Source organism: Corvus moneduloides, chromosome 17 (genome assembly GCF_009650955.1).
Source record: "Corvus moneduloides isolate bCorMon1 chromosome 17, bCorMon1.pri, whole genome shotgun sequence".
NCBI classification, from domain to species: domain Eukaryota; kingdom Metazoa; phylum Chordata; class Aves; order Passeriformes; family Corvidae; genus Corvus; species Corvus moneduloides.
Window position 1 is genome coordinate 10911606 of NC_045492.1, and position 11392 is coordinate 10922997.

The 11392-nt window shown below is 39.2% G+C and overlaps 1 long non-coding RNA gene across 1 annotated transcript; it reads right to left on the reverse strand.

The window, feature by feature from the left end:
* Positions 1-7957: 7957 nt before the first annotated feature.
* On the reverse strand, positions 7958-9913 carry LOC116452370. Its single transcript, XR_004243475.1, has 3 exons — positions 9829-9913; positions 9537-9682; positions 7958-8042 (listed from the first exon to the last, which is right to left on the reverse strand). It is a non-coding gene; the product is annotated as an uncharacterized LOC116452370 (long non-coding RNA).
* Positions 9914-11392: the final 1479 nt, after the last annotated feature.

An 11392-nucleotide genomic window follows, 5' to 3' on the forward strand; every position in this document is an offset into this window, starting at 1 on the left:
ATTTAATCATACAATCAGGCCTGACCTTGTTCAATATGAAACTTCATTACAGCCTGGAATGTTAATACGGAGTTCCAAAAGCATCATAAATTACTGGTTTCTTCAATGATCCATGGGCCTGTCCTGCTGTGGCCAACTGCAATTTTAATATTTTCTTAAGAAATGAAGAATTAGCAAATAATGGCATGATCCTGAAATTACTGTTCTAGGGATCACAGTTTATTAATTGGCTAAAAAGGATAAAGACATTAGTCAATTCCATAGATAAATGATTTAGCTACTCCTTTTTTTTGGGGGGGGGGGGGTGAAAACCCTAAATTCTTATTTTTGAATAGATCCATTAATCATCAACTCAACTGACCTACCTTTCTGCAACATGACAGCTCTGACAGTCAATGAAGGAATTACAACTTGTAACTGGCAATTTTACCATCAGGAACATTATTTTGTATACAGCTAGCACCTTGTAACAACTTAAAAATGGTATTCACTATTTGAAAAGGGCAAAATAAAACCACTTGCAATATTGACTGACAGAAATCCTTATGTGGTGCTTATCATTTAACAACAGAACAAGAAAAGTGAGTGGGAATTTTAAATGGCTTAAAAATTAAGGGAAACTGAGGGGCTGCTGCACTTTTAATTCAAAAATGCATTTTGTAAATGACCTACAATAGCAGTTTGTTTGGAATTAAGAAGATTATTGCTAGAATCTCGGTGGTCTTCAGGAATAGTCCTGTTCAGTCCCCCAATTTGATGGTTCTGTAGATTTCAATAGGATTGGATTGAAATATAATGTTCTGTGCTCAATCACTTATCAAAGCATCATAAAACATTGGAGTGGTTGTGCTGTGGGTCAGATACTGGCCCAGGAAACCTTTCCCTTCATGTATTAACACACCTGTCTTTGCTGAGGTCTGAGAGTCAGCTTTGTGCAGAGTATTCCAGACATGAACTGTTTGCTGTCAGCACTGAAAAACAACAGCACAGGCCTGGAAATAAAGCAAATCAAACATTCTGCAGCAATTAGAAAGCAAAATTGCATTTTTTCATATGATTTTCATATAATGAACAGCATGGAAATGTGGAGATTTAAGCAGCTCAAATGCTCAATTAATTCAGGTTCTATTATCATTATGGCCAGCACTATGAACCTTTCCACCATCCCTTTCCCCCCACCTAAATCTCTGTTTGTAACCTCTTCTGCATTCTTTTAAATCTCTATCAGGTTCATTCTAAAAGCATTTCGTGTAAATAAAACACACACAAGACAGTTCAGTTTTTTTTCTATGATGCTCATCCAAGGCTTTACTTGCTAAGAGCCAGAAATACTGAGCAATATTGTGCAGAAATCTATAATTTCCTCTACAATAACCTCAGTTTGCTTTATAAATATTTTTTTTTTAAATTTCTTTTGGCCATGAGACAACATCAGGAGTTTTCATGGGCAACCCATTGCCCAGAACTAATTGGTTGGAAATCACAGTAAGCAAGGAATTTCATTGTTTTCAACCACAATATTAAACAACTACTCAGCAGAGGGAGAGAATAATGGAGAATAATTATTAACTGAAGAAAATATTCAGAACACATGGTAAAACAAACAATTAGGCCCAATTGTGGCAGTTCTGTGAATGTTTTACGCCGCCTGTAATGAACTCCCATTTGAAAGCTCAGTTTTACACTGGGCAATGGTTCAAAACCCAGAGACACATCAGTCCCAGGCAGGAGCTCAGAGAGAAGTGCCAGACTGTAACTGACTGACAGCACTTCCCACTGCAATCTGGGGTTGTCTTCGAGAACTTCTATTCAGCTCTGCTTCAAATCAAACTTCATTTAACTAAGGAATTCTAGCAAGGTCACAAAGCAAGAGAGGCTGCCTGCAGACACCAGCGATCCTTTAGTCTGTTGTACAATCACACATGGGAGATTTACAGAGCAGAAATGCCAGATACCTTCTGTGGCAACAACCTCATCAGACAGAACTGCCACAAAATCCAAAATGTTGAATTTGCAGCTACTGAGCCATGGCACAGTCTGTTTGCAAAGTCCACTACTCAACAGTGTGGCTGTGCACTCACATTTATCTCAGAGCAAAAATATAACTGGAAGAACTAATAGAGGGGAAAATACAACTGGACAGTGCACTGGCAATTACAGAGCTGAGAATTAAAGCTACAGAGGAAAAAAAAAGTGTTTTGGTGATGAAAGTCATCTCTAGAGTTACAATTAAGATGAAATTTATTGCCTCTGCTTAACATCTGTTTTATATTTATTCATTCTGATAAAAAATTATATCCTGGATCCAAAGCCTCAGCTTCCAAAGTTGCAGAATGAATGTTAATTAAATATTTGATATAAAGTCTTTTAAAAACCCACAAAAATTACTCAGTTTACTTAAAATAGGACCTAGCAAAATACAGTGTGGTATCAGATCCCATAATGAAGTCTTTCAGTTCCCTTGAACTCCCTACGTTTAATGTGAAATATAAAGGACTAACTTTCATATTTGTTTCCCTCTGGTATAAACAGACTGTGTAATGAGCTGCTGTGTGATAGGAGCTGAATGTCACTCAGAAGGCAACACACTGGTGGCTTTGCCCCTCTTAATCTTCACCTTATATCTGAGATGTTCTTTCCCTTTTTCATGGATGCTCATTATGTATCTGTTACTCATCCACTTTTCTGGATTTGAATAAGTATGGACTTCTAGATATGACATAATCTACCAAAAACTACTGGAGGAGTGAATATTATTTGCTGAAAAGCCTCATGCTCCTGAACAGCTTGTCAGTCTGCTCGCTCCTCAGAGGTCTGTTTCCCCATTAGTGCACATTTCCCCAGCTGAAGATTTAAAGGGTTTTTTTTCCCCACTGTTACAATAAAAAAAGAGGAAAACGAAGCAGGTGGTGTCTTTCTAAAGTCCAAGTGTTTTTTAATGAACGTTCTCTATTTCTTCAAGTGCAGAAATTTCAATTCTGATTAAAATGAAAAAATTACAAGCCATTACAGACAGACCTCCATTCTCCAAAGGCTCCCCTCTGAATACACAATATGTTTTCCTATATAATGCATGCACCATATTTCAATATTAATTATAGGAAGGTCTCTTTGGGGTCACATGCTAATTATATCTGTTTAGAATTTATCATGCTGCTTCCAATATAATGTGCTGTCATTGTGTCCTGTTGTTTTTCCTTGCCTGAGGCAGAAGGAAGCTACAATAAACCTGAAAATATTGGCAAGAAATGTTCATTTTAAAACATATGGGGTGAAAGCTGCACTAAGGGCTCTGCCCAGTGCTCATTGAAATCAGCAGGAATCCTTATGTTAACCTCAAGGGAAAATTATTTGAGCCTGTTAAATGTGTACAGTTCTACCTGAGGAGCTCTGTGCATCTCTCAGTGTAATGAAATGGTTGTGCCACAACCGACTGTAAATAATCAGGGGAGCATCCAGCATCATGCCAGGGAGGATATGCATAGAGGAGTTTGAGCTCTCCTGATTCTGAGGGGGTTAGACTGGTACTAAATGGCCACAAGATAAAGAAGAATCAAAGCCTCTGCTCCAAATCATCTCGAGTGTGTTTGATATGTTCATCTACAGTATTGTGTGATCACTGGGTCTGTGCAGAAGGCAGTGACAGTGGGGATTTGTTCAGTAGCCACTGTATTACAGTCCTGGATTCAAATACCTCACATTTTAAAAATTCTGCCTCGTTACAAGCACTGAAATATCAGCACATTTGCTGATAAACACTTACTGTGTTTATAATTTTCTTTTATAAGGACTGGTATAAGTCTGTCAGCATTATCAACCCAAGGCATCTTCTCTGTGTGAGGAATCCTCGAAGTTCCCTGCACAAATCACAATCACAGTTAAATGGTGCCTCCTTTATGCCACCACCTTATGAACACACAGCCAAACTTGCAGCAGGCAGCCTTGCCACCTATGTACAGCTATTAATGCTGAAGATTTGCATCTGCTTTCAAGAAATAGTAGGATTAAACACGGATAACACAGAAAAAGTCCAGGCACCAAGATAAGCATCTTGTCCTAAATTATGTCTCTCATGTTTCCTAGCCTTCTAAATTGTTAGTGCCACATTACCAGGCAGCAATGACACAAATCAGACAGTCAGTGACTCAACAGGCAGGAGATTACCTCATCCAAATTTCCACGCATCCTTTCAACCCAGTTGCTGCCAATGTTGGTCCTTTTACCTTCTGTGACTTTCTGTGCCTGCATGAGGACTTTTCTAAACACACCTCCCAGTATATTTGTGGTGCCTGTAAGTAGCCTGACTCCTAGAAATAAGACTCACAAGATACAAACATGAAATGACAGTTACATGTCTGTATCTCACTGGGGTTACCTTTTTTTTTTCAGTCTCTAATGAGATGTTTCCAGAATAAGAAAAATGGTAATGTCCAGCCCACTAACTATGTATTTTTTTATTGATAGGTCTCAGCACAGAGCAAACCAATATTCAAGGGGAGAAAATGAATTATCTGGAGTCAAATGTAATTTTATTTTGGTATGCCAACAATCAATAGAAGAAATGCACAGTCATTTCAGTAATTGCCACAGCTTCATGACAAATACTTCTAGAAACTCCTGGCTAGGTGATCTCAGCATCCAGTGTTACTGAGGGGTATCTTTAATGCAGGTTAGCTCAGATGTTCAGAGACACATGCAAATTATGCAAGCATGTGTGCTATTTGATTTTAATATCCAAGGTCATGAGTCAGATTGTCTCGTGTAAAAATCTTGTAGTGGAAAACAAAGCTTAAGTGTGAGAATTTCACATTCCTTACCTGCATAAAAGGTAGAAAATCCAATTAAGTTGTTAAAACCCCATATGAAGATCTGAAGACACTTCTCCCAAGGTCTAAAGGCACAAGACCACCCTCCACATGGATCCTGTCACAATTAGCTGTGCCTCGTGAAGCTGCCGAGGCAGCTGTAAATCCTGCTCTGAAAACTGCTGAGCAAAACCGAGCTCCCCTCAGGAGCTGCTGCTCCCTCACCTTCTGCTCTACTGCTCAGCCCAGGGGACTCTGTCCAGCACGGAACACCAGGAGAGGAGATGCAGCATTCCCACCTGGACATGAAGGAAGAGATGTTGCTGCAATAATGGTCTGGAATTGGGCTGCCAAATCCAGCAGTCCACAACTGAGCTTCCAAAGGTTGGGTGGTCTGGGCTGTGTCCTGTGGCAGCAGCTCAGGGCGTACAGATGTATTTACATTTGTAGTCTCTGATGAGGTGAGGAAGAATTCAGGCTCAGGAATGATGGGGGAGAGATGGAATGGCTGCAAGATGCTTCACAGCTCCAAAATGTGAATGATGTGGCTGATGGAGTAATAACTGATCATGAGTTTTGACTGGGGCCCACAGTAGTGTTTTGACTGTTTTGAAAGACTGGATATTGCTCTGCTTGTGGAGTTCATGGCATTCTGAGGGATTTTTGAAGCTCAAGGAGGCCTGATATTAGTCTGTTTTTAAAATGCCTTCAGGGAAACAGAGCAGTGGAATCACCAGTTGTGAGGGGGATTACAGAAGAAAAAAAGTAAAAAGCGTATTTTTCAAATGTGCATGACTTATTAATTTACTTTCTCTGAATTTTCCACAAGGAATGAAATCCTGTTTTACTGAAATACTTTGGGATTTTTTCCCAGCGGCCATTTGTCTCAGAGTTTTCAGTTATGCAGAGCAGACACTCGGGAAACGGAGAACATCTTCATTTCCCTTTTTGTTCTGAAACAAGAAATATTCTTTATGGCATCTGAGGGAACTTCCAAAGTATGAAAGAGACTTTAAATTATAATTTCTCCTTCAAAGAAAAGCTATTCTTTCGTATAAAGGGAAAAAAAGAAAACAAAACAACAAAACATTTGAAGAGTGTTCAATCAAAACAAACTTAGCCTTGAGTGTTGTTATGAGAATAGAAATTTCTTCTGCCAGAAATCTTTCCTACAGGTAATGCTGTCTTTTTCAAATGTAACAGAAAGTAAAGAGTAAGGTTCCTACTTGTAGTGTAATTAGCAAATCTTGGAAGAAGAAAGGGAATAAAATATTTTGCACATGTTTTTGCAGGGTAGGAAATAGAAAGGATAAAATAATTCTGGTTGGAAAAAAACCCCAGCCCAGGCATAATTGTACATTAAAGAAACATTGTCGTGTACCTGTCCCTACAGGAGCAACGTGCCTGCGGTTGGTCAGACCCAAAGAAAAGACACTGGGTTCATTAATTTGAGATGAGAGTGAGAATGCCTACAAAGGAACAGACAAAATAGTTTCCCAACCTCCTGCTGGGAACGTGCAAGTTCCGGGTTGCACACAATTCCTAACACCTAGGAAAGAAGGAGTGGTTGTTTCACAGGGACGATGGGTAAATGCAGCCAGGATGCTCAGGTTTGTTCCTTGTTCACAGTTGTCTCAGTCTGGGGTGGTGATTTTATTTGGCATAGACACCCGAAGTATTCCTGGTAAAACCTTCCTTCAGTCCAATCTGACCCACAGCACCTTCACAGAACGAGTCTGTCTCCTGCACTCAGCAGCAAGAGGGATCCTTTGGAGTCTGCCCAATTCACATCCCTGCTTTGCCACAAACTAATCCTGTGTTCTAGCACAGGAATTGTGGCATCACCTCTGCCATCTTTCCCACACTGACCTGATCTTCCTGCTGACTTCCACATCTACTTATTCCGACTGCACACACAGAATAAGTAACAAAATGTACCAAGTGTCCAAGCTGACCTGTGCCTGCAACTCCATGGTTGCAATAACTGTGTTTAAGCTGAAACACAGCTCTTTTCTGCAAAGCCTACAGCTTTATGCTGTTTTCTCAACCCATTTTTAACTGAGGTTCCTCATTTTATACTGTGACCACACACTACATTTGTTCTTGCTAATTAAACAGCATGACTAAAATGTGGATTGCAAATATAATAATCTGGCTGTTCTTTCCTGAAATGGTTGTTCTGTGTACCAAGGGATGTTAAATTAAAAAAAAATCCAGTCTAGTTGTGTTTGGCCACATGTAGCCACATTAGCTCAAAAAAGACCAAATAATGATTGATTAGCACTTACATATTCAAAGTTTTTGTGATCTTCCATTTCTCTGCCCCCATGCTACTGAGTTTGAATTGCTTCCCTACAAGGCTGTGCATAGCAAAGTACAAGCAAATATTTTCAGAATCCATCTCTCACCCTCAGGATCCACACTTGATTTTGATATAAAATGTTATTAACTTTAGCTCCCAGTACAAAAGGTCTTGATCAATAATTGTTTCTACCTGTCTATCTTATTTCTGTGTATCTTCTAGGACACTTTTTGGGCTGCTGCCAATACATTTTGGTTTGTAAGCACATAACAGTGTATCATACACCTCAAATCTATGTGGGTTTATCTTACCTTTTCATTAGGTAGAAGATGGGGTTTTTTATCTACATAGATTAGATTAGTTTAAGGTCACCCTGAGAACAGAAAGAAGAGAAGAGAAGAGAAGAGAAGAGAAGAGAAGAGAAGAGAAGAGAAGAGAAGAGAAGAGAAGAGAAGAGAAGAGAAGAGAAGAGAAGAGAAGAGAAGAGAAGAGAAGAGAAGAGAAGAGAGAGAAGAGAAGAGATAAAGGATAAAGCAAGGAAAAAATAACAAGGGCAATGCAAGCTGTTAGAAAATGGAACCCATATATTCTAACGTAAATCATCCTGTATCACATCTAGCCACCTCTTCAAATCATTCTTACTGATTTTTCAAATCTAGGAATACAAGAAACAAAAGTAGACAACCTTAAAGAGGATGCTGTGAACAGCCGCCCATCCTCTGTCTCTTGACGGTTCTCCAAAGACACATTGTCACCATTTGGCCATAATATTCAAAAGATCAGGTAGCACAGCCAGATGATCCTAAATACCTGCTTAAATTGATTAAATAAATATTTAAATTTTTACCTGGTCAGTGTTTAATTCCTGAAGAAGCAAAATCACTGCAGATTATTGTCTTTATTCTCTTTATTGACCACAGTGGAAATACCAAAACCTGTGGAAACAACACAGTCACAGAAAGATAGTTTCTGATCTTGTAAGGTACTCCACAAGTATACCAAAATAACTAAAAGGGGGGTGGAAATTCACTTATTCTGTCAATAATTCAGTCCCCAAAGATGGTAAAATCAGCAGAAAATAAGCAGTCTGGCATATTCAGTGGCTCCATATCTCACCCTTTCACTCAACTCAAAAATAAAACTCTCTTGCTGCATTCTTTACTTGTTAAAAATCCTGAACTCGAGAAATTTTCACCACCCATGGTGATACCACCAGGTGACAACTCACCCTGGGGTGCATATTTACCAAGAGCTGTGATAAGAAAAACAACTTCCTGCAGCACTATTGTGAATATATTTTAAAACAACTCTCCTTTGGTAGTGGAGGAAGAGCTGTGAGTGAGCAACCACAGGTAAAGAAAGCAGGAGCCCCTCTGCCACCTGCACAACTTTAAACATTCACTTTGAAAGGACTGGGCAGGAACTCCACAAAGGGATAAATCACACTCAACAGATCGAACGGTTTTGGTTCATAAAATCTATTCCTGGTGCATAGCTACATTTTAGCTAATTTCTGGGTGATTTACCTTCACTTGCCAATCTGCATTTGGAACATTAGTGAAACATTAAAAATTCTTCAGGGTAAAATAAAAATCAAAGGAGATTTTGAGTGTTTGGAAAACAGTATGGAAAAAGAGGAAGTGGTACAGAAGAAGGAGCATTGTGCCTGGAGGTAGCAGGGGAGGTAACTCCTCTCCTCTCTATTCTCTTGATAAAGGAACTCTCTCCCTCTCAATGTTCATTCTCCTCATTTAACATTCGAGGCAACTTTCTGAGACAAAACATTACATGAGTCTTTGAACTCTTCATTGTTGAGAGTCAGTCTCTGACTCACCAGAAAGGGCAAAGATCTCCCTTATAAAAATGTTGCTACCAAGACACAAATATCATCAGCTGGCTAACTGGGTGGGAGGGGTGAAGGGAGCAAAAACCCTGCAACTGGATTAGACTGCATCTGTTCACAGGGATGGAATCCACTTCTGTAAATCCACTTCTGTAGCCAGAGTCGTTCACGGCCTCAGGGAATTTTCAACCTGTAACCTCTGACTCAAGCTTCAATGGATTTAATTGGAACACAGCCCTAAACAATCATCAGGCACTGATATGGTTTTACAACCATATATATTTAAGGCCCTGATGCTTGACATGTTATGTTTAAAAGAAGTTCTGGAAAGTGCATGATTTCTATTAGATTCTCCCTTCTCATGATCTACATTGTTTAACAAGATCTGCGCTAAAGATGGAATTTTGGAGGCAGAGAGAGTGGGAGGCTGTGAATAGTTTATTCAAAAAAAAGTTAATTAGAACTGAAATTATTCACCATTTTGAGTCAAGCTTGGCAAATATCTTGGGCTGAGCAAGAAAAAAAAGAAAGTGGGACATAGGTGACCATTCACAAAACTCGCAATCAGAGATCTCTGCATCCCTACCTTGTCCCAGGGACCATGACATTCATCTCACACAGGGACACGTGGGTTCAAGTGTTCCTTCTGCTTGCTTCAGAGCAGGATCTGGGGAATGCAGCCTCCCATTTCCAGGTACAAGCTGACATCATCAGCAACAAAGATTCATATCTCTTATGAAAAGAAAGAAAAAATGGGTGATATTTTGAAATATTTAACTGGTTGGTCTGAAGCAAATGAGAGATTCCAAATTTGGTTTTTTGTTTGTTTTTTCTCTTCAAGTGGAACAAATTAACTCCCTCCCTTCCCTTAAATTTACCTTCCTTTCCAGGGTGAGTCTCCTAATTCCAACAAATGGACTTCTCATTGTGGTCTTCAGGGGGATTCATCTCACCTAATTTCAGGTCCCTATAATAGACAAAATACCTTTGAGTTTAACCCTCCTGAGATCACTTACTCATCTAAGCTTTTCCATATACCTACTGCCCAAACAGTGAGTCCCATGTAGGGGGTTTAATTTCCCCAGCAGACCAGCAGGGGTGATGAGCAGGGGATGCATTTCCATGTCAGTTTTCTGTATTTGGTGATGTGAATCCCATCCTTGATGCAGCCCTTTTTCCCCACCTAAGACTTCTATTAAAAGCAAGCATAAAGCCCTTTCATAATCCTGTTTCTTTGCTCTGATACCAAGATACTTTAGAAAACAGACAAATTGGTAACCAGTTATTCTAGCTTTCCTTTTCATTCCATAAATGCAAATTAAAAATACTTATCTGCTGTATAAAGACTTGCCATGTTTAAATAACTATTATCCTTTAAATATATTCAAGTGATGTAGGAATCATTATTCTAACAGATAGAATAGGCATTAAATCCACAGGGGAGTCATTATAAGATGGCTATTTCTCTCTGTTTGACCGAAGCAGCAGTTGTAATGTATTTATTCAGGATTTAGCAAATGGAATTCAATTAGAACTGAAATGGTGTTAAATTGAGTAATTCCTATTGTATTTGTCTGACAGCAGGAGTGGCATGACCTGGAAAGTTAAAAGGAGCAACATTCAGCCAGGATCTCCATGGGCTGCAGCACTTGTTGACAGGATGTCACTGAACAGGGATCTATCCTGCTTAACTTCTTAATCACTTGCTTAACACCTGTAAGAAAGAATAAGGACCAACAAACATCTATGGACATTATGTGATAAAGTCCCACCTCAATAGAAATAATCTCATTTATTCATAGTGGCTGAAACAGAGCTTAATATTCATTGTATTACAGTTGTGTTTGAATCAAGTGTTCAGATATAATTCAATTCTAGGCAATGAGAGAGAATTCAGTATTATACAGTACCTTGTTTCTCTGGAAGAGTTTTTATTTAGCAGCAATGTGATTTTAAGGTATGCAGAAAAATATTGTCTTCTTTTTAGCATAGTATGAAGGCATAAATATTTTACACATTATTTAAGGTGTGCATCTGCACATACAAAATGTAGAAAGCTACAAGGACATGTGGGATGAGTATGGATGAAGAAGGACATAAAGAGATATTAAAGAGATATATATATATCTCATATATATATATATACATATATATATGTATATAAAGAGATTGTGTTGGGGCATTGCTCAATGTCATAAATCAAGGCAGGGATGTGCCCTCCCTATTTTTGTAAAACCTCTTTGACAGGAGCAGATGGGGCTGGGGTGGCGTTTCCTGTGATTTTCCATGAGGAGTGCAGCCTGATGCCATTGAGCACCAGGCACTGCTGCTCATCAATAAAGGTGCATCTGCTGCTGCATTTGCTGGGCTGTCCCTCATTTGAGCATCTCTCACTCACATGCAAAAACCAGTCTGGGAGTGACATTGGCACATAGAGGAAAA